We start from the raw sequence: 24,885 nt of genomic DNA on the forward strand, positions 1-24,885 counted from the left end.
CATGTCCATGGGTCGTGCATATAAGTTCTTTGGCTTCACCCTTTCCTATATTATTCTGAACATCCGCCTGTCTATTTTGTACCAACCGATTATGCTTCTTAGTCCCTGCACCGTTTCCCCATTTCCCCCCCTCCCCCTCCCAGCTGATAACCCTCCAAATGATCCCCACACCTATGATTCTGTTCCTGTTCTGGTTTGCTTAGATGGATTTTGTTTTTATTTTTTAGATTCAGTTGATAGTTGTGAGTTTGTCGTCATGTTAGTGTTCATAGTTTTGATCTTCTTTTTCTTAAGGAAGTCCCTTTGACATTACATATAATAAGGGCTTGGTGATAATGAACTCTTTTTAGCTTCACCTTGTCTGGGAAGTACTTCCATTCCAAATGATAGCCTTGCTGAATAGAGTAGTCCTGGTTATTTTTGCCTTTGAGGTCAAATTCATAAAATCCTCTCTAAGACCAAGGTCCATAAATTGAGTACCTTTCTGGAACATCTTTATTTGTAAAATAGGATTAGTAATAAGAGTGCTTTGCTCATGAGATTCTTGTGGCAATTATATTGCCAAATAATGTCAGATGGGCAGTATAAGGACTGGTCTGTAGTGAATGCTCAAGAAAACCCAGCTATTATAATTTATCATAATTTGAGGGAACTACCCATTTAGAGACTGCAGGTGTTAACACAGCAGATTCCAATTTTGAAATAATTCCTTTTTGTGAAGGATAAGCTAAATAAGAAGTTTGTCACATATACACACGGAACTTTTCATTCAAAGTACTCAATACTGCTTAAAAAAAGATGCACACAGAAGATTTTGCTTTCCCTCTTCTCCTGTCTTGACACAATTTTCTGTAAGAAAGTAGCTGACCATGGAAACCAATTAATCTCTCTCCTGAGGCAAAATAATCATTTGCAAAAGCGTGGCAGCCCCAAAAGCTCCAGAACAGCTAGCGGGGAGAAGGCTGCTTTGGCTTTCATTTTCATGGCTCAGGAAAGCAGTTCTCTGGGAAGCTCATGTGTGTGTGTGTGCGCATGCACACGTGTGCATGTGTGCATGCAGTGGGGGTTCCCAACCCCAAAATTTACTGCCAGAATTTCACTGAAATGACATTTAATTTAAAATGGGGAAAAACTTCAAAGAATTGTACAATAAGTATCTATATACTATCCACCTATACTCCCCGAATATGTTGCTATGTTTGTTTTATCACATATCTAAACATTTATACATCCACTGATCGCCCTTATTTTGAAGCTTTTCAAAATAAGTTACAGATGGTGCATTTTACTCATCAGAATACATATCATTAAGTAAAGTTCAATATTTCCTTTATTTTAAAAGGCAAAATTTGCACATTTTAATCCACACACCTTAACTGTAGGGCTTGAGAGCGTTTGACAAACTCTTAACACCTATAAATGGAGCCATACAGATATGTGCTTTGCAAATAGTCCCTTCCATTCTGTAGGTTGCCTTTTTACCCTGTTGTATGTGTTCCATGATGCACAACACTTTTAAGTTTGATATAATTTCATTGATCTGTTTTTGACTTTGTTGTGCGTGCTTTTGGTATTATATCTCAGAAATTATTGCCAAATTCAATATCATAAAGTTTTCCTCCTATGCTTTCTTCTACGAGTTTTATATTTTTAGGTCTTACATGTAGGCCTCTGATCCAATTTGTTACACCACATGCAAAAAATAATAAGTTGGATATTCAATTTTATCAGCACCACTTTTTGAGGAGACTGTTTTTTAGTATATGTGAGGGTTTATTTCTGGGCTCTGTATTCTATTGAATGATCTACATGTCTATTTAATGATTTATATGCCTGTCTTTACATTAATAGCATACTATTTTGATTACTGTAGCTTTGTATTAAGTTTTGAAATCAGGAGGTGTGAGACTTCTGTGTTTTGTTTTGTTTTTCAAAATGGTCTTGGATACTTTTGATCCCTCAAGTTTACACATGCATTCTAGGATGGATTTTTGTATTTCTTCCAAAAAAGATCTTTGGAATTTTGATATGGATTACACTGAATCTGCAGATTTCTTTGGCAGTATTACTATTTTAATAAAATTATGTCTTCCAATACAGGAATATGAGATGTCTTTCTGTTTATGTCTTTTTTCCCAATTCTTTTTTTTATTTTTTTTTTATTTTTAAGTATATTTTATTATGTTGTTACAGTAGTTCCAATTTTTCCCCCTTTGCTCCCCTCTAACACAGTACCACCCTTCCCACCAGCAATCCCACCCCCCTTAGTTCATGTCCATGGGTCGAGCATATGAGTTCTTTGGCTTCACCCTTTCCTGTATTATTCTTAACATCCCCCTGTCTATTTTGTAGCAACCAATTATGCTTCTTAGTCCCTGGACCCTTTCCCCATTCCTTCCCCTCCCCCCTCCCAGCTGATAACCCTCTAAATGATCTCCATACCGATGATTCTGTTCCTAGTCTGGTTTGCTTAGTTGGATTTTGTTTTTATTTTCTAGATTCAGTTGTTGATAGTTGTGAGTTTGTTGTCATTTTAGTGTTCATAGTTTTGATCTTTTTCTTAAGTAAGTCCCTTTGACATTTCATATAATAATGGCATGGTGATGATGAACACCTTTAGCTTCACCTCGTCTGGGAAGCACTTTATCTGCCCTTCCTTTCTAAATGATACCTTTGCTGGATAGAGTAGTCCTGGTTGCAGGTTGCTTTTCATCACATTGAATACTGCTTGGCAGTCCCTTCTTGCCTGCAAAGTGTCCTCTGAGAAATCAGCTGATAGTCCTATAGGCACCCCCCTGTGGGTAACTCTCTGCCTCTCTCTTGCTGCTTTTAGGATTCTCTCTTTATCTTTCACCTTTGGCATCTCAATCATGATGTGTCCCGGTGTGGTGCCCTCTGGGTCCATCTCACCTGGGACCCTCCATGCTTCCTGGACCTGTATGTCCATCTCCTTCACAAAAATTGGAAAGTTTTCCTCATTTTTTTCTATTCTTGCTTCCTCATTCTGCACTAGTTGATTGTTTTTTTATCTTCCTTATGTTCCAAATCATTGATTTGAACCCCAGTTTCCTTCCCTTCACCATTGGTTTTATATGGATTTTCCTTCATTTCACTTAGCATAGGCTTCACTTCCTCCCTTATGCATTTGCCATACTCAAGCATATCTGTCAAGCCTGTGAGCATCTTTATCACCAGTGTTTTGAATTCTGCATCTGTTAGGTTGGCTATCTCCTCATCACTTAGTTCTCCCACCGGTACCTTGATCTGTTTTCCCTTATGGGCCATACTTCTCTGTCTCCTCATCCTGACAGGCTCCTATGTGTGTTTGCCTCTGTGTCTTAGGTAGAGCTGTCACTCCTGTTATGTTGTAAGGGGCGGAGCCTTAGGGATTTGTCAGTACAGGTCCATCTGTTTCACCACATTGTGGTGCTGTTTGTGGGGGAAGGGCCTGAGAGGGAACAATGCCACTTGCCTAGCACTTGTCCCTTTTCCAGGCACCTCTCCCACTACCACACTGGACTGGTGGCCCTCTAGCTGCTGCCCTGGCTGTCTTCCCAGAGTGGGTGGATCTGTGGACATTCTCTGACTGTGGGGGCCCTTCAAACAAGTGAATTCTGCTGAGACCGGTAGTTTCTTCCTCCATCCCTACCCCCACTAGTTTGCACAGTCAGAAGCAATGAGACTTGATTTTCCCTGGTGCTGGGACCATGAGCTGTGATGTCTGGTGAGGAGCTGGGAACACTCCCCAGGTGTTCTTCCCGACTTTTTAAAATGTGTGATTGAGCTTTCTGCTGGCCTGCTTCTGCTGTGGCTGCTGCCACCACCAAACTGAGTTCTCTCTACCCTGGCTCCGCCTCTTCTACCTGTCTAGATGAGTATTTCTTTATATCTTTGCTTGCTGGACTTCCACGCAGTTTGATTTTCTGGAACTTCTGGTTGTTTCTAGTTTTGAGGTAGTTTTATTTCTTCTTAGTTTTGGAGGGAGATGCAGTGTGTCTGTCTATGCCTCCATCTTGGCTGGAAATCTAAAAATTATTTTAAAACACATTTTTCTATGCTGTTAATTTTTTTTTTCTGCCCTGTGGTTACTGAAAGCTTTAATTCTGTAAATTGCTTTTATTTCTTTTTAGTTTTCTCTTTTCTATTCTCCTTGCAAATGTTAAAAATATCACCCTCTCTTTGCCATCTCATTGTAAAAATGCCCTCATTATTAATTACTAAAATATAACTCCTTTTGTTCCCATGTATTATATGTTTTCTCCAAAATTTTCACTGCTTTGCTCAAGGCTGACCAAAGATCAATGTCAGATTTCTCCCTAAGATTTCCACCTACCCAGATCATATCTTTCTGACTGCCATCCCCGGTGCTTTCCCTGTGGACCTCAGATTCCTGTCCAGCCGAAGATGTGACTGACTACTGAGGACAGGGGCAGGCCACAGGAAATGGGGACTTGAGAAGTACTCCTCTGGTTTTCCTATGACACATCTCAACAACTAAGGGCAGTTACTTTGTAGCTGCCCATGTCTTCTTGCTTCTACCTGTCTCCTAGTTTCAGAAAACATGATTTAGCTATTTATGCCTCAAACTTCTGAGGAACTACTTACAGATGTCCATCCCATTTGTTCCTCTATCATTGTTCTAAGCTATCCATGCTACTCCTACAAATAGTCCCCTTCCTTTCATCTGGCAGTTCTCAGTAGTGATCTGAGCCCTTTTCTTTCAAAGCACCTTCCCATGAGACAGAGATCAGAGAATTCCTCATAGTCACAAACTGACTGTTGTGTCTTCTGTCTTCCAACTCATTGCAAGCACTATCGCACCTCCACCTGCAGGAACATAATCAATCACAGAAGAAATGTAAACTGTACTGTGGTTGTGTTAGTCCAGACATCTGACCTTCCTTTGTCTTCTTTTTGAATGTCAACCAAAAGCATACTTTCATTTTTTAATAAGAATTGTGCAGTGAAAGTGAGAATCAGCTAAAATTCTGAACAGCATTCCCCAACAGCTTCCAAAATAAATGCATCAACATTCTTATTTAGCACCACCCTGGGCTCAAGCAGAGGGAAGGCAGAGAGGGCTGGAGACACTTGGGGAGAATTTGGCACGGTGGCTTTGAGGGGAGAACTGGAGGAGCAGCTGACTGGGTCCCAGTGCTGACTCATCCCCAGTACTGCGGGCAGACCATTGTTTTTTCCCAATTCTTTTAGCAATGTTTTATAGTTTTAAGTGTACAAGTCTCTTGCCTCCTTGGCTAAATTTATTCTTAAGTAGTTTATTGATGCTATTGTAAATTGAATTGTTTTCTTAATTCTCTTTTCACATTGTTCATTGTCAGTGTGTAGAGACAGAAATGATATCTGTGTGTTAATTTTTGTATTGCAACTTAGCTAAATTCTATTCTAACAGATTTTTTTTGTAGACTCTAGGATTGCAATATATAAGACCCTGTCATCTATAAAGAGATATAATTTTGCTTCTTACTTTTTAATTTGGACGCCTTTTCTTTATTTACTTTTTTGCCTATTTATCCTTGTTAGGTCTTCCAGTATTGTGTTGAATAGAAGGGTGAAAATAAGCATCTTTTTCTTGTGCCTGATCCTAAAAGAAAAGTTTTAAGTCTTTTACCATTGAATATGTTGTAACTGTGGGCTTTTTATTTATGGTCTTTATTATGTTAAGGTAGTTTCCATCTATTTCTAGTTTATTGACTTTTTAATAATGAAAGCATGTGAATTTTGTCAAATATTTTTTTGCATCCTTTTTTAAAATTTTTATTACTGAGTAGTATGCTATTCTATTATATACATATACCATTTTCTTGTTCATGGACACCTGGGTTGTTTCTAGTATTTGGCTATCATGAATAAATCGTCGTCGGCAGCCGTCCGTCTCGAGAGACGATGGTGTAGCTTCTTAAGAGTCTATCTGCACCGCCGAGAATGGCTGTGCAGTCCGATTCGGGAGTGACACGGTATCTGTCTCCTCCCGTGTTGAATCGACATCTTGCGATGACGCTGAAGCTACAGAGCCTGGGCAGGGTGATATGGAGGGTCTGCTGTTGCCCATGCAGCAGACCCCCCCTCTCTTCGCAGCTGAAGGGTCCAAGGGAAAGACGGAGTCCATACAGCTTGGCTTCAGGTGCGCCGCAGGAGTTGCCGGTGTTGACTACAACGTCAAACCGCCTTAGGGACTCCGGCTCCGGATTTTCTGTCGGGGTTTACTCCCTTAGCCTTTCCCCTGAAGAGGTATGCCGCAAGGCAGCGGAGGTTTTGTGGAGTCAGAGTTTTCCTTCTCTGATGTGCCCTGACTGGAAGATCGAACCAGCGACACTTAGCTCGCAGGCCGACGCTCAATCCACTGAGCCAAACCAGCCAGGGTAAATGAATAAATAACCATACTTTAAACCAGCCAAATTTAAAGCAATTAACCCCATCTGCTCTCTTTCTAACATAACCCATTGTCATATTTGTTGTTTGTAATAGTAATAAGAATGACAACAGTAACACTTTAATTCTATTTCTGTGTATTTGGGGGCATTTGTTGTTCATTCATTTGTTTTTCTGTTCATCCGCTTAACATATGCCAATCTTATTTTTATTCAGTCTAAAAATGTATGCACACATAATTAGAAACTGAGCTAATAACAAGGAAAACTACAAGGGGCTGTGATAATATATACCAGGGACATGATATTTTCTTCAGGGGGAGGAGATTCAAAGCACATTTCCCCTATTTTAGGGCACACAGAAGGGAATAGTGTCATATGTATAATATTTAAAAATTTTTCTACTTTAGTGCGGCTCAAGAAAACCTTGAACAATTCTATAAAGGAGCAATTCCTTGAGACACCTGAACAATTTGGTAGCTGTTCTACAGTTCAGCAGGGACTTTATTATGCGTTAGCTGCCTCCTAGTGGCCTCAGCAGGAAATTACCTACTGCTGATGGGAAAGGGAGTTTTATGCCGTGGAAAAGGTGTCCAAGAATAGGTGGGCCTGAGTCTGTCTTTAGAAGTTATGAAAGAAAGTGGTAAATTCCAAACTCAAAAGAAAGTAAGGAACAACTAAGTAAGTTCTTAGGGTAAGGCAGCCCTATGCTACCTGCAGGTCCAAGTCCCACTCAGTTACAGCAACTATTACCTTAGGGAAAGATGTGTCAACCAGTGAAAGCAAATTAAATTATTAGATTCTAAATCAGCACTCACATTACATCATGCATCACCAAGACTGGTACTTGTTGGCAATGCATCAATTTCACAAAAATAACACTTCCTAACTGGAAATAGGACATTGTATTTCATTCACCGTGACTGTTATTTTCTTCTGCATTACTTCTTCTCCTTTGTCTCAAGGGGAATCCTCAGAGAAGAAAGATCATGAGGTTCCTCAATAGCCCATCTGCTCCCTACTTTTTTGCCCTAGAGAACCTGGTTGCTTTCAGACTGGTACTGAAACAGGAAAGGCATCCAGGTTTATGTAATGGCAGCCTGCCTCAATGTTGTTAACATAAGTCAAGAGGTTATACATCACAGCAAGAAATATATTCATCTGTTAAATTTAAAAGAGAACAGGGAATGTATCTGCAATTCATATCAGGGCTAGAAATTTATGTTTAAGAGCATAAGTTGAAATTATGATTAAATATCAGCCCAGTACATTTTGTTGATTCCCCCAAGGTGTTCAGGTGCTTCAGGAACAGGCCGAGCTGGGATCCCTTCATGTTGCTTGAATGCAGAGTCACAGGAATGAAAGGCACTAAAAGACTTGCTTCGCTAAGCCTGTGACTTGCTACCAAGTCACACAGAATAGGTCATGGAAGGACATGGAATAGGTCATGGAGGAGCAATTGTTATACCCCTTCCGGAGCTTGTTTTTTCCTTATAAATTCACAGCTAGGAATATTTCTGTTGTCTTGAACAAGGATCAGGAAATTTGTTTGAGAATTATGACTCTGGGCCACATCGGTGCTTGTCTTTTATTCATTGAGCCTTCTCCTTTCTGGATAGGAAATAAGTCACCTGTGAATTCTAATATTTAATGGTTTTGTAGATGCACAAACATATCAGTTGTTCAAAATGGTATTTAGACATTGTTTTCTATTTAAACCACAATAAGGAGACATTTTCAGAATATTGCAACTGTGCTGTCTAGTCGGGAAATTTGTACAAGTGCAAAACATTTATTTCCCCTTTCCCCCCACACAGAGCCCCAAGAGGTTGTAAAGCTCAGGGCACAAATGTCAGCCCCTGTTGTATGAATTCAAATTTGATTCACCTTAATTAACTAGGTTCGATCATTTTCACAAGTGAAGCCTTCCTAGGACTGAAGACTCCTTGGCCATATGGCCATTTCCTCCACAGAACAGAGTTGACACGTGAAATGCACTTATTTCGATTAGGATTCCTATTTGTGACAGTTCGGGTTTTGCCTGCAGCTTGCCCTGTAGGGTGCTGGAGTAGTGGATAGATATCCTCTCAGCTTTGAATCAAAATCTTTTCATCAAATAGACATAATCCTTTAAAAGGGGGGGAAAGTTTTAGATAATAAATTTCATTTTACGAATCACTCTGTCTTCAGTGGAGATAGTGTGCTTATAACATATTGCGACTGCTGAACTGAGGAACTGCTTTTGTGCTATATAGATGTCACTTCATTCTCTGCAATCCAGCTACTCCCCTCCACTTTTCATAGGAATTAACAACGCTGGTGCCTAATACTGATGAGATGCCATTTGCTATGGTTGAAAACAACAACAGAATTGCTTCATCCACCATCTATCTTCTTCCTCAACTTAAATGTCTTTCCATTCCACAGGAAAATGACTGGGTAATGTGCAAGTACCACATCACATCAGTATATTTCATCCTTCTCTGTTCTCCAACATAATCACACAGAGGAAATGCTGAGGTAAATTACAGAAAAGCAGAGAATAGGGAGGGGATAGGGGACAGAGGTCATCTTGGTGCTGGTGCTCTAAGGCATTCAAAGCACTGCCATGTGTTGCCAGAGGAATAGCATTAGACAATCATGAGAATCAATTTTCCATATTTAAAGTCCTCACAGAAATTCACGAAATTCAGGAAACAGCAAAATGAAGAGAAAGGATCACCTGCTTAGAACACTTTGTTTGATAAACCTACTGAGCAGGTTCTTCCCACAGGAGAAATCAAGGGTAGGACAAGTGGTGTGTCCACTAAACAAGGTTTCAAGGCACCTCTGTTGAACAAATAGGCTTTGTTCTTGCACAGTAGAAACTGAATGATGTAATCGCACATGCTTCTCTGTGTTGTATGCTATATAGTTCACAGTCAGCATTGTGGACCACCTTCATGGATGTTATTCCTGGCTAACTTGACACTTAACTCACTTAACTCTCTTCTACTATATCAGCTTTATTTTCCTTTTGCCTCATTTTCTCATTTATTTTCAATTTATTATATCTTATTGAATTACATACATCTTTGTGAAGTACTAAGCTGCCTTATAACTTTTTTTTTTTTTGGAACAGGCATGGTTAGAGGGGTATTGATTAATTGTTTGAAAGCAGCCTGGCTGATCAATACACTTTAACAGTCTGCAGGGTGAATTGAAATTGCTGACAAGCACACATGAATCAGGCCCTCTTCTGTGCAGCCTGACTCCTCTGTGTGATTCAAGTTCTTAAGATAAAAAAGAAAAAGTTGGACCATGTCTTGTGTGCTGCTAAATTCACTGTTGTCCTGTTAAACCCTTAATTATTCAGACTCCTCAATTAACTGGCATTGTTCATCATTTGGCTTTTAGGAAAAATGGCAGATAACAAGAAAGAAAGCTAATTTCCATGATTTGCTTCTTAAAATGCAACTTCTCCCTCACTCAACAGATTGGCAAACTACTAACCTTCCAAGCCTTAGCTCAAGTGTCCTCTCTCAGGAAATCTTTATGAATCGTATCATCCTATGCTCACCTCTACAGACACACGCTGTGTTTAATCTATTTGTGTCTCTCCCTACCAGATTATGAGAGATTTAAGGGAAAAAATGAATTAATAAAAAAATTATCCAGAGACTTCTGGCCAAGATGAAGGCCTAGACAGACATGCTGCATCTCCCTCCACAGCTAACAAGGAATACAACTGCCTCAAAACTGGAGACAACCAGAAGTTCCAGAGAATCAAGCTGCATGGAAGTCCAACAAACAAAGCTATAAAGAAGAAATATTCATCCAGAAAGGTAGGAGGGGTGGTGCCAGGGTGGACAGAATGCGGTTTAGTGCCAGCAGCAGCGGTGACAGTGGCAGGCCAGAGGAAAGCATAGTCACATGTTTTAAAAAGTCAGGAGGGACCCCTGGGGAGCGCTCCCAGCACCAGATCAGATCAAGCAGCTCACAGTCCCAGTGCTGGGGACAATCAAGCCTCATTGCTTCTGACTGTGCAGACCAGTGGGGGTTGGGGTGGAGGCAGAAACTGCCTGTCTCTCAGCAGAGTCTGCTTGTTTAAAGGGCCCCCACTGTCCTAGAGCGTCCTCAGACCCACCCACTCTGGGAACAACAGCCAGGGCAGCAGCTAGAGGGGCGCCAATCCCATACAGAAGTGGGAGAGGTGCCTGGAAATGGGGCAAGTGTTGGGCAGGCAGCATTGTTCCCTCTCAGACCCTCCCCCATGCACAGTGCCACAATGTGGTGAAACGGGTCTCCCTGTACTGATGAATCCCTACGGCTCCGCCCCTTACAATGTAACAGGTGCAACAGCTCTACCTAAGACACAGAGGCAAACACACTGGAGCCTGTCAGAATGAGGAGACAGAAGTATGGCCCAAAGGGGGGAATAGATCAAGGTACCAGTGGGAGAACTAAGTGACGAGGAAATAGCCAACCTCACAGATAAGGACATAGCTAACCTAACAGATATGGAGATAGCCAACCTAACAGATCAAGAGTTCAAAACACTGGTGATAAAAATGCTCACAGGCTTGACAGATATGCTTAAATATGGCAGATGTATAAGGGAAGAAGTGAAGGCTATGGTAAATGAAATGGAGGAAAATCCACACAAAACCAATGGTGAATGAAAGGAAACGGGTTCAAATCAATGATTTGGAACATAAGGAAGAAAAAAACAGTCAACCAATACAGAATGAGGAAACAAGAATTGAAAAAAATGAGGAGAGGCTTAGGAACCTCTGGGACAACTTAAACATGCCAGCATCTGAATCATAGGGGTGCCAGAAGGAGAAGAGGAAGAGCAGAAATTGAAAGCTTATGTGAAAAAATAATAAAGGAAAACTCCCTAAATTTTGCAAAGGAAATAGACATACAAGTCCAGGAAGCACAGAGCGTTCGAAACAAGCTAGACTGAAAAAGGACCACAAAAAGTATTCAATATGATGAAAAGCGAGGACCTACAACCAAGATTCCTCTATCCAGCAAAGCTATCATTTAGAATGGAAGGGCAGATGAAGTGCTTCCCAGACAAGGTAAAGCTGAAGGAGTTCATCATCACCTAGCCGTTATTATATGAAATGTCAAAGGGACTTACTTAAGAGAAAGAAGATCAAAACTATGAACACTAAAATGACAGCAAACTCACAACTATCAACAACTGAATCCAAAAAATAAAAACAAAAGCCAACTAAGCAAACCAGAATAGGAACAGACTTATAGGTGTGGGGATCATTTGGAGGGTCATCGACTGGGAGAGGGAAGGGGGAGAAATGGGGAAATGGTGCAGGGACTAAGAAGCATAATCGGTTGGTACAAAATAGACAGGGGAAAGTTAAGAATCATATAGGAAAGGGTGAAGCCAAAGAACTTGCATGCACGACCCATGGACATGAACTAACGGGGTGGGATTGCTGGAGGGAAGAGGGGTACTGGGCAGAGGGGAGCAAAGGGGATAAAATTGGGATAACTGTAACAGCATAATCAATAAAATATACTTTTAAAAAAAGGATTGTTTGTATACTTTGTTTAGCAGTTTGACTAGAAACTCAGATGACCTAAGCATATTTAGAAAACAATTATCTAAGATTTACCTTCTTTTGAAATGGAAATGGCCAGAATCTCAGCTCTAAATATATTTGTCTATAGGTCCCGCTTAGTGATTGGGTAGCTGAAAAAGTCCCGTAAAAGCCCCTGGTTGTCAGGTAAGCTTACAAGGACATTCTTCTGCTGTGACAGCTGCCACGCAGAGCACCTGGCTTTGGCCCATGCCCGCTAACCCCCGGATCACTGGCTGCTTTTCCCTGCAGTGTCTGCCTGCATTAAAACCCTGCGGAAACAGTTCAACTCTGGTAAGGACACACCCTAATTATATAGGGAGAACTGCTGAACCCTTCAGATAAAATCAGCACTGTGGAGAGCCTTAGGCGCTGGACGCTGTATTTTGTGCTGTACTCCCGATGAACTTCCCATTATTCTCAAAACAGCGGGATCAGATCCACTTCTGAAACGCAAATGTCATGAGTGACCTGATGTGGCAGGTCCTTAAGTATTACCGTTTTTTTTTTTTCATGGAAATCTAAAGTTGTAAATCTCTCATGCAAATGAACTAACAGAGGCCATCATACTTTAAAGCTAGCCCCAATGGGCCCGGTGTCAAGAGTTCATTTCCTTGCTGGATTTCAGAAAGCACGTAATTATATTGCTAGAAAATAATTTTTCCCTTAACACGTGGCAGAGAAAATGATCGCCCATGAGGGGGTTAACGAGATCCACGGCCAGGGGAGTAAATAATCAAGGGACAGAGAGCTGGGAATTCGGTTGATTAGAAGCTTGGTGGCCTAAATGATGTCTTGTCCACACATTGTATTCAAGTGGAAACAAATGAGTTGAATTTAAGCCCAGTATTCTGATGACTATGAGATAGTTTGTGTTGGTTTTCTCTTAAATTATGCGATTAGAGCTGTCAACTGTTGTAACACTAAAACATGTCCTTTCTAATTCTGTTATAATCTCTCCACTATGATAGAAATGACAGCTTTTTACAGATATTTACAAAAGCATCATGACATTTTTCAATTATATACACCCTTATTTTCAATACCAAAGTGGAAAAAGTATGTGATTCAAATTAAATAAATGTAAACTTTCAAATCACGTTATTTAAGAGTCAGTTAGTACTCAGCTTCACAGATTTTAGAGCTTAAACAAACTTCAGAAGTGCTCTACTACACCCTCCTCTCCTCCCCTTTTATAGATGAGAAATTGAAAAATAAGAAAAGGTAAGTACTTTTCAGCAAGTTACACAGCTTATTGGTCCCCCACTGGCAGCCACCTGATAATTTTTCCTTTCTTAAAGCATATAGATATTTGCTTTTTCTCATATAATTTTGAAGTACCCATCCTTCTAGCCCTCTATTAATGGGGAGGCCTAAAACACAAAGGTAATATTAGTGCAATTTTTAAAACGTGTGATACCTGACTCTTTAGTCAGGGGCACTGACCTCTTTTTCCTTAGACTGTCAAATAAAACTATGACCACAGTCAACACAACAATAGCTGTCCCTTGTGAATGAATCAAACTTATACCTATTTTTTGCCAGATAGGCAAAAAGTATATTTTTTTGGAGTGCCGCAGAATTTTAGTAATTACTTTGTGTGCCATGAGATGAAAAGGGTTGAAAACCACCAAGTTATTGAAAAAAGCCCATGTGTAAGTGGACCTATGCAGTTCAAATCCATGTTGTTCAAGGGTCATTTGTATATGTTTGGTTTATACCATCACCTTAAAGGTCCCTGGGTTGTGTCTTGCGAGAGGAGAAATTTTAGCATCTGTCCTTTAATCTCCCATATAATAAGCTGTTCTCAAATTTTATTAAGAAGTTAAATGATTTCAAAAAATTAACATTAACAGCAGTATGGAAAATAAAGATTAGATCTGAATGATTTGCTGACATTGAGTTATTATATATTAGAATGAGTTTATAAAAGAAGATAGGTAATTTGAGGAAATTTTATAATTTTTTTAGGGTAAATGTCTACATATTTTAGTGAAATAGTATTTTTCATATACTGTATCTACATAGAGAAGAATCAATGACAATGATGGTTTGGACTAACTATGTGGCAAATAAATGAAAATTTGTCAGTGTTTTTATGAAAAAAAATCTCATTCTGTGACTTTCGGGGTCAATTAAAAGAGAGAATTAGGGGAGAGAGTATGCCATAGCAAAGAAAATATGAGCTTTTGGGGGAGGCAGATCTATGTTTGATATTTGGCTTGGATAAATAATAGCTCTACAATCATAGGAAAACTTTTTTTCTTTTTTCTTTTTGTTTATTTTATTTTTAGAGAGAGGGAAAGGAGAAAGAGAGGGAGAGAAACATCAATGTGTGGTTGCCTCTCTCACTCGCACCCCCACCTGGGGACCTGACATGCAACCTAGTCATGTGCCTTGACTGGGAATCGAACCAGCGACACTTGGCTCGCAGGCCGAGGTTCAGCAGCCAGGGTTTGGGAAATTATTTAAGTACTCTAGAATGTAGTGTCTCATCTGGAAAATATAGGTAATAATGCCCACAATGCATTGTTTTCTTCAGGATTACTATTATCAAATGTGAAGTACTTGGTACATGGTAAATGATCAATAAATGGTAAATATTATTATTTGAGAATAGGAGCAATGGTAAAAAATTAATTATGAAACTCTGTGAATGTTAGTAGTTCTAAGGAAATATAACACCAGGAGATTATGTCTTGAGGAAACAGATGAAGGGTAAGACTAAGGGTAAGACTAACAGAGAAGAGAAACCATTCGTTAAGCTAAATAGATATCAAACAATTTATTCATTCAACAAATATTTATTTGAGTTCCTGCTCAAACAATGGTATTCACTCTTCTAAGTTCTAGGTATTTAGCAGTGAACAAGACATAAAATGACCCAATTAGCAAAGAGGAGATTATCAAGGCATTAGTAGGTTAGTTTCATTTAAAGATATGTACATTTAGAAGAAAACATTTCCAAAGTAGGAGTTTGTGTGCTTATGTTTGAAAGTAGTTATATCTGAAATGACCAAAATCTCTTGGTCATTATTTATAGTGATGAACAAAGAGAAATAATTGGTAATTTACATGTAATGTGGGCAGTAGACACTGTCATGTTAATATACACATTTGAGTGTAAGTGCCAATTTTATGAAATTATGTGGGGTGGGAAGTGGCTGGGAGAGGGGACATATGTGTGAAGCTTTTGAGAAAGAACATGACCTCTTTGAAGAGCTCAGAGAAAATGACTATTTTATATAGTACTAAAAGAACCAATTTCGCCTAGCAATACAATTGTAGGAACATGAACTTCATATCTCTAATTCTCAAACTTGGGGAATTAGCTCTTGGTCCAGCTCCTCCTGAAATTCAATACCTTATGCTCTTTCATATCAGTGCCCCGTCCTTAAATTACACCTGCAGAGTGTGAGACAAGCAACACCCCAAACTCTTTAAACTACTTCCTGCTGCCTACCACGTTGTTGTAGCAAATAAATATTTAAAAAAATGAGAACCTTTTTCTCATTTACCTCTTCTAGCTACCAGCTTGACTGTGCCTCTTAGATTTTTCAAAGAAGTGCACATGAGAAAACTAGACATTTTATCCAGGGAGCGGCCCCTACCAAATACACACATACACACAGTTTATTTTTACTGTGAGCTAGTAGGAAACCTGTAAAATAAATTAGACCTGTCTGTTCAAAGCTTCCTTTTGGAATGGGGCCTCCAAAAGTGTGTCTTAGGTTTGTGATGTTGTGAGAAGAAAATGGACTACCCAAGTAGAAATAGAATTTTTAACCTAAAAATACCTCTATGATGGAAGGATTGGGCATGAGGAGAGGGAAGGTGTCAGGGGCTGTGTGATAAAACTTTTTAATGTCAATTACTGCCTTAATTATTAAAATTGGGGTGCTCCGGGACGAACAGAGGTCTCACCAATATCATCCTATTTCTGTTTTTAGGTTAAAGCTGTTTAAAAGCTACCTAGGTACATGGGAGTAATATATTATCCAACAAAACTTGAGGCAAATGTAGCAGAGTGAATGAATAAGGCACTTGGGTAATAAGATACCAGGAGATATTCAACACCTTATTAGGTATTCTTCAGATTTTTCTGTTTGAGTGATGGGGCAAATTAAGGAAATTGTGCGCTTTAACATCTGTTCACTATGTTGTATTTATAAAGCTTTTACGTCTGTTATTCTGCAGTGTAATTTCATTAAAATTTTGTTTGGCTATCTACTAAGGAACACCTGGCCTTTCGATTGAGCTTGTCTGTAGACTAGAAAAAGTAAAGAAAAAGAAAATTCACAAAGAAAAATCCTCAGAACTAGGTGGCGGGGGGGGGGGGGTCATCTGCAAATGACACACACCTGGTATGAACGTGGAAGGTTATGAGATTCATCAGTTATAAAGCAAAATATAAAACCTTTAGACACATCATCGCCCCCTTCTATGATGTTAATGCACCACTGGAATATGTAATTCTTCATATTTATTTTCGCTCTTCATAATTCCTTAAGACCTTTGAGAATTAGCAGATTGCTAAAGAACAAAGTCTTATATCAAAATATCTCCCAGGGTAGGTCAAATAAACAGTTTCCCGAGCATATACATCTGTTTGAAGGAGTTAACCTGATCACCAATGTGTCTGTCATACCTCAAGGAAAGCGATAGGTAAACCAAGTAATTTCCTGAGATATGGACTTTTACTTTCCTGGCTTGACTTTCCTGTCAGTTGTTTAACCTTCCTGCCCTCCAAAAGTCAAAGACTGTGTTCTTGTAAGTGCGCCCAGTGGCGCTAACGCATTTTGGTTTTCCCAGCAATAATGCTTGGAAGAAGGACAATGGGATGCTTTTTAAAACCCTACAAAAGATGTTATACAAAAGAAAAGAGAAAAGTTAATTGGAGAATGTTTTGCAAAGTACATCTATATTTCTTGGAGCATACAGATTTGTTGCTATATGTTGCAGCCTGGTAGTGTTTACTTACATTTTGCAGCTATTTAATGTTTTTGAATGTGTCTTAAGAAGACGAACAAGAATGCCTTGCTTTATTACAATTATATACAAGTGTGTGTTTGTTATATTCACAATTCTGCCAAAAATATAGTGTCTATGTTATGAATGCTTGGCCCAAACATGATTCCGTCACCAGCTTCTGAAATTTGCATTAGCCTTGAACTAAGGGCTGCCTCACATTAGTTTGGAGAACTCAGTGTCTTTTAGATAGAATTCCTATGGGGCCGTAGAAAAGTCAGTTCATACATATTAAAGAGCAACTACGAGAGGATAATGGCTAAATTATAAATGGAAGACAATGTGTTTTTTTTGTTGTTCACCATGATGTCTTTAGTCTTCCCAGCAAACTGTTAGAAGGGGGATGTCATAGTTTATACTTCTTTCTGTTTCTTTTTCCCCAGTGCACCCTGCGACTATTCATCAAATGAGAAGCATGTTTCAATATCCTAGCTCTATAGGAGACTTTGTGGTCCCTATGAGATCTTTTTAGAAAGACTGATAACTCACCAGAGAGGATTATTGCTGGTATTCCTAAATTCATAATCTCCAAAATCTCTCTCAGTTTTTGTGTCTCCCAGGGGTCTGAGCCAGAAATCCAAGTCATGCTTGACGACTCCCTCTTCTTCACCTTCCACATTCAATCTCCAGCTTCTGTTCCATCCATTTCCCAAATCTCTCAACTCTGTTCTTAAAATGCACCCTATTTTCCCCTTTACTCTGGGCCTTGTCCTGCTTTTCCTTTGGCCGGAAACGTTCTTCCTGTTTCCGCTGTGCTGGACTCTCGTCTGTGCTTCAGGTCTCGGCCCACGCTGACTCCATCGCCGCACAGCCTGTGATTGCTCAGGTAATGTCTGTAACTAAATGAGTCGACGATGTTTGTTTTACTTTTAGAGATCTAAAATGGAAGGGAATTCCTTTCAAGATTTACTCCCTTTGCTAAAACTTAAGCCCATCTCCCCCGTGTGCCAGTTCTTTCTAGTTTCCATGTAATAAATAACTTTCACTGTATGCTGTCAACCTTTGGAAGACCATGTCATATATATTCTTTAGATTGTTTAGCATCCAACATTCCTTCTCTGAGTATAATCATGTAATTCAATACCAGAGAACAAGAGACCTACATGTATACATGCGTAATAGTTTTACTACCTTTTAAAATAATGTAACCGATTATTAATATTTTACAATAGTTCACTATTTGTTCCTCAAAATAAATGTAATCAATGGCATTGGGAAGGAATGAGGTGATAAAAAAGGACGATGGTTGTAAATAAGTGGAGTAGTTTTAGAATTCTGGGATTCAGGCATTTCTTCTATATCAAGTGTATTTTCTTTCCCAACTTATTCTCAACTTGGATATGATGCTTGGCATGGATATCAATAATCCTGAGGCAGAGACACCCACATCCCAACCCCAGAGCAGGCGATTTACACTTTATTGACTGCGTGGAAATTAACCAAGGGCTAGCAGTAAACCCCTTAACCCCATCCTTGGGGAGGAAGTAAATTCTCTAAACTGTTCCTAGTTACTTCTATGCACGCAGGTGAAGAGTGTTACCCCTATAGAGTTGAGGACTACAGGTAGTTCTAGAATAAAATTTCTGTAATCATCACCTGATGGCCCCTCTCATTATACCATTTTGTTTCTTAGATGCACTGAGAACAAATGGGTATTTTAGGTAAGATTGAGTGGGAAGGACATAGCTGACCTGTAGAAGTTTTCTCTTTATGTACAGAGAAGAAATAAGCCCTGGCTCATACTTTCTTTAATAGGAAGTTCAAATCATCCATTTTTATTTTCATTGTGGTTCCGCAGATGGAGGGAAAAAAACTTCCTAAGTTACTGCTACCAATAACACCTGAATCAAATACGCTGAAGAAAAAAAATAGTGAAATGGCCAAATATTGCTTCTTTCTTAGGGCTAAATAATTCAAAGGGCAAAAGCATGGCTACCTCTCTGCTGTCTACCAAACTTTACTACAAAGTGAAGTGAGCTTTAAGTGTTGTTCTGTCTTGAAGTTCTAAAATCTGCAATATTTCTGTGTTACCAACAGGTGGCGATATATGATAAGAAAGATGAATTAGTCTCCAAAGAACAAAACATTATTAGGGAAGATAAGATAAGGTAAAGAGAATTTAGAAATAAAACAGATGACATTATTTAGAGCTCTGTATGGAATTCCAGCAGTTTGGAACATCACGGGCTTTTGAAAATGCAGAGTAGCATTTCGCATAGTCTAAGATGACCTTGGCAGCTTTGACATTGAAAATGACTTCCTAGCTAAGAGATCAGTGCAGGAAAATGTGTTCTTTAGTCATCCATTTCAGTAGGATATCTTTTCTTTTTTTATAATTTAGGACAGGAGTTTTCCTACAGTCTCATTTGTCCCCATTGATATTCTACATCTTCCTTTGTTCTCCATGAATTTATCCACCAGTCGGCTTTGTTGATCAGGCTCAGGTTATTTCAAAGAACTGGCTAATCAATAGGATGGAATGGGCTACATGGCTACATTGTTTTTGAACTTTGTTTCTTGCCCATATCCTTAGCAATAATGCCATTAAACTGAATAGAATCCAAACAAAACATACTTGATGCTGTGGACGCACGCATCTAGTTGCTGATATAACCCAGAGTTGAAAAAGAAAAAAGAAACCACTCATGAGGAATACTGATGGAAAAGTAGCCTTGGCTTAAAAACCACTTTGTGATTTTAGTCCTGGGATCCCTTGGCAATAAGCAAGAAGAGAGCCTTCCTGCCTTCCTCAAACATTTTTTGGTATGACTTATGAAATAGCCCCCTTTCTTTTTTTCTGTTGCACTTGGGAAAATTGCACAAGAAAAAAAGTTAAACCAACTTAAATAATTAAGTGTTTAACTTTCTTAAACTTCTAAAAATACACTCAGTCCATTTCTTTATATTAAGGCATTGTTCGCAAAGGGAAATTTACCCCAGTTTTGCAAAGACAGGGCAGAATGATAAGAGCTCATATGGTTTATCTTCCCAGTTCTGCGGGCACTCTGTGGGTCGTGGGGGATGACTCCCTTGGGAGCTTGAATTGAGGCAAAGTGTGGCAACCATTGCCACTGGTGCCCTTCACGTTGTGGTCGTAGCAAGAAAGGAAAAGGCAGTATGTTGCATGTAAATGTCCCCCCTTTGTCTCAGCAAGGAGTTCCATGGGGACAGGTACTGGGTTTTTCCTTTCCTTAAAGAGCTTTTTAGAAGTTCTTTAACCTTGGGATCCAAGTGGTATATAAACTTACTTGGTGCACAATGAATATTTATGCATTTCTCAATGCCCCAAAACACATCCAGAAATAGAAATAGAAATAAGAAATCTCATCAGGAAAATTGTGAATTCCATAAACTTAGTCTGTGCCACTCCATCTTACGCGAATACCTACTAAAAAGCTCTCCCTAAGAAACAAAGTCTGGGCTGGATTTCAGTGCTGGATTTACCGCTTACCTGCAGGCGTGAGTAACTCACTCTTCTCTGAGGCTCACTTTCCTCGTTTGTGAAATGATAGAGATAGAGACTTATAAGCTGGTTGAGAGCAACAGGTGTCTAGTCAGGAAACAATATGATGATTAAAGGTGCCTCTGTAATCTCAGCTATAAAATGGGGATATTAACAGTTCTCACTCCATAGAGCAATTGTGAGAATTCTGCACAATATATGAGAAATACTGTCCCTAGCACGTAAGTGCTCAGTAAATGTTTTAACTATTATGATTATTACTGGGGATGGAAATGTGAATAATAGATGGGAGATAACCAGGAAAATATTCTCAAAGATATTTGCCAAAGAAAACTTGGGTACGTTTTTTTATACGCAGTATCACATCATTTAATAAATTAATGTATTGTTCTTGAGAAGCACCTCTAAAAATATTTTCCTACTTTGTTAGGCAACTACCAACCTCGACGGAATTATTGGAACTTCAAGCTAAATTGGAGTATCATTCATGTTTTCCAGCTCAACTCCATCGGTAACATCCTTTAACCCAGAGACTTAATGCACCTTCCTTGCATAAATTTAATGAGGACAGATGTATGTAAACTGAAATTACACCACATTTGTTTACTGGAGTGTAAGGTAGTCTAATTTGGAGAATGTTGAAAGATCCAAAGTGTAGGAGTGAAATCAAGTGTGAATCAACAAATGTGGACAGACTTGCTAATAAAGACAAGATACTTTAGAAACAAGAAACGCAAGTTTTATTTAAGACCATCTAAGTTACCAGATGACTGTTTGACAAAATAGCATGGGACATTAAAAAAATAAGCACAATTATTTAATGAATATAAATTTTGGTCTATAATTTTTTATTAGCGATTCTGTGAAAGAATAGACCAGGGAATTTCATAAGGACAAGTATATAGAAAAAATTTCTGGGCCGTCCAAATGATTTTATAGTACAATTCCATTATGGCTAGGCTGCCAGAAATCGTAGCCCTCGTCAGGAAGCCTGGACATAAAACAGACAGCAGAAACATTTTCATCAGTGATAATTTAGTGAGTTAAAAGAACAGCTTGACCTTGGCTGGTGTGGCTCAGTGGATTGAGCGTCGGCCTGCGAACAAAGTGTCGCTGGTTCGATTCCCAGTCAGGGCACATGACTAGGTTGCACGCCAGGTCCCCAGTTGGGGGGCGCGTGAGAGGCAACCACACAGTGATGTTTCTCTCCCTGTCTTTCTCCTTTCCCCTCTCTTTAAAAAGCAAACAAACAAAAAACACAGATAAATAAAATAATATTAATAAATAAAGAGATCAGACATTAACTAAAAAAAAAGAATAGAGCATTTTCTTAAAAGAAAAAAGAACAACTTTTTAATACACTTCATAGGGTAGTTATGAAGACTATATGAGACATATGTACATTAAAACTGGATAATATGTATGTAAGGAAATGGAAGAATGTTGTGTAATTGGATACGCTTATACATAATAAAAGAAATAACTTTAAAAAGTGGGTTAGAGTAAAATGTTGAAGATAGAGAAAGGAGCATTTAAGTGGAGAGTTCTTTCTCTCTGCCATGCTCTAAATTAACTTACTTTTTCTTTTATTTATTAAGGTAGAGAGTGATAGATTTAAAACTTTAAGACACAGATAGAAATCAAATGAGTTTTTCCAAAGAAAAAGCCCTTAAGTTTTCTATTCAAGATAATAGTAAATATTAATCAGGCAATATTTGTTCTTGCTTCCTTAGGTTTCTCCTACTAATTTATCTCTGAACTCTTCACTGCTTCCTAGGGAGCCAGTTCATCTTTTATTTTTGTCCGAGTTAATTAACAGCGATACCAGGTACTAGCAGCACTCTCTTCCCCACTTGTGACTCCCTATAGTCTCTGAGAGAAGTAATACAAAGTAAGACTGTGGAAATATTCTCTGAACAGAGCAAGATATCAAGATTTGAAAACCATGTTGGGTTTTTCATCTCACGGTTATAATATTAAATTATCAATGGTGAGTGAAGTGGTGTACATATGAAATCCACTTATTGACAGCTTATGAAGTCCATCTATTTTCCCAGGTGCCTCCTTGCATGGAGTGATATGAACTATTGAAAGAGAATTCACGGCTAATGGCAGAAGAATAGCTCAGAAAAGTTGCCTTCTGTTCAGTCTTTCTGTATCCTGTTTCTTTATCTCTAGAAAACTGGACATTCTACCTGCATCAATAATGCACTATTACTATGCTTCTTAAAGTGCAAAACTTTTATAATACAGAAAATATCTTCTGAAAATGTCTTAAAAGGCATATTTTTGGACCTGGTGGAGATATTTGCAATTCATTTATTGTATTCCATTTATTTATAGACACAGAATATGCCTACATGTGAGAATGATTTCTATTCATTCCGAATCTTGTAGCCCAAGCTAGTTTATTGGTGCAATAGCTGTCTTTGGGAGAATGTTAGATTTTATTGGCAACATGGTTTAACTCATATCATAGCAGTCACATGATGTCTAGGACAAAGGGACGATAGTTTTTATGAATGTAGAATATACTAGTGACTTAATTAAAAATCTAACTAATTAAAATCTTTTAAAAATGTAGACAATAGTAGAATTGGAGAACGTGAATGCCACTATTCTGATACCTGCTGGATGAACCTGCTTCTGTTCTTCACTGTGTTTGTCACCTCATGTTGCTATGAAGGTTGTCTGTTAAGTGCCTTCTATCACCTTAGCCACTTGAACCAAAGGTGGGGCAGGAACCTGAAGCAATGATTCAAGAGCAGAAGAGGGTGGTGACAGAGTGATGTGTACAGAGACCCTTGGGTCACATCATCCATAATTGATGTTAGACGGGACGGATACCTCTTCCCAGCTTCTCTGGATTCCATGAGAATTTCCTGAACGCACTGCCGGCCGGTTTACACTCCTTGTAACCACTCTGCCCCGGGTCGGTTGGGATGGCTTATGTGATTGGTCGACAGTGAGCACAAGTCCCTTCTTGTCTGAGCTCCTTTCTCCTCCTGTGACTTCACTCGTCTGATTCCAGTGTTTGTTATTAATAATCTTACCTGACTAATAGAACTAAAGGCACATCCTTCAATATGGGTTTTGGAAACGAGGATAAAACCGTCAAGTGTAAAACTGTGAACAGCAGACCTGGACTCCAGGGTCTGCAAGAGGGTTTGTCTTCACAATCACTATTTGGTTTTAAGAATCTAAAGAGCAGATTCCAAATATAACTTTACTCTGCAAAAATATGAGAAAAATAGCATCTCCTTCATGTAAAATACTTGGACAGTTTAAATAAATGCTGATTCTGAAATTCTGATCACACACAGAAATTTATCACACATACCCAGACTTGAAAACATCAAATAGAGCTGTTTACATCACATTCAATATGGGCTTTGCAGAGAGTAAAGTTATACTTGGAATGTGACTTGTGTTGAAATTTCACATATTTTATGGGTAAAGTAGAGTTGAAGATGTAAGGGGGGATAGGACTCCCACAGGAAGGGGGAGGGGTGGAAAAGCACTGAAGACAAACGTGGGGATTATGGGGGTGTCTTTAAAAGTGGTGTATGAACAGCTATAACCTCCCAAATTCCATAAAATCAACTTTAGTTTAAAAACTAAATATATGTCACTGTTTTTGAGCAAGCAATGTTGGGAAAGCAAATAACCCCATGGATGTACTCAAATTCCTGAACGATTGCACCTCATTCATTTTTTTAAATGATAATAATAAAGACAAAAGATCTCTATAGTGAAGAAAACATTTTCCTTCTATGGGACAAGATGTGAGCAATGCAATTTGAAACTGTTAGAAATTGTCAACAAAATGATATTGACCCATTCAGCAGTGACCTTTGCAGAAATGGACTGACAGATCTCAGAAAAACAAAATTTTCACCACATGAATCATCAGCTAGTATGGGGAAACTTTTTCATTAAAACCTAAGTCAATATCCATTTCTACTCACCCATCAGATATACCTCCTGGGCTTTTTGAGTTTATAGATGATTCAAGTAGATAGTTCCATGCCAGAAAAGTTACCCACAGTGATTCACTTAGTAATTTTGAAATCCTTGTCAAACAGCCTTACAGCTATCCACTTTCTAGAGTAGTCCAAGGCTTAGCTGTCTTTTGGATGATGCCTGATTTTAAAAAATGACAACATTCTAAGGGTACTGTCCCAGGGAACAGCTTAGGCACAGGGTGCTTCTGCCTCGCCATCGTATAAATCGCTCTACTTATTTCCTAAAATTAGCTGATATATATTAATTCATCATATAGAGCACACTGAATGAGGGTTCAAGAGAACTTAATTCTTGTTCTAATTATGTTGTTATTGAGCTGTTATTATCTTAAGCCAACCACTTAAGATCTTTGGATTTTAATTTCTACATGTATAAAATCTGAGAGCTAAGT

This window comes from Furipterus horrens, unplaced genomic scaffold, assembly GCF_987537825.1.
Source record: "Furipterus horrens unplaced genomic scaffold, mFurHor1.1.pri manual_scaffold_17, whole genome shotgun sequence".
In the NCBI taxonomy this organism is placed as follows: Eukaryota; Metazoa; Chordata; class Mammalia; order Chiroptera; family Furipteridae; genus Furipterus; species Furipterus horrens.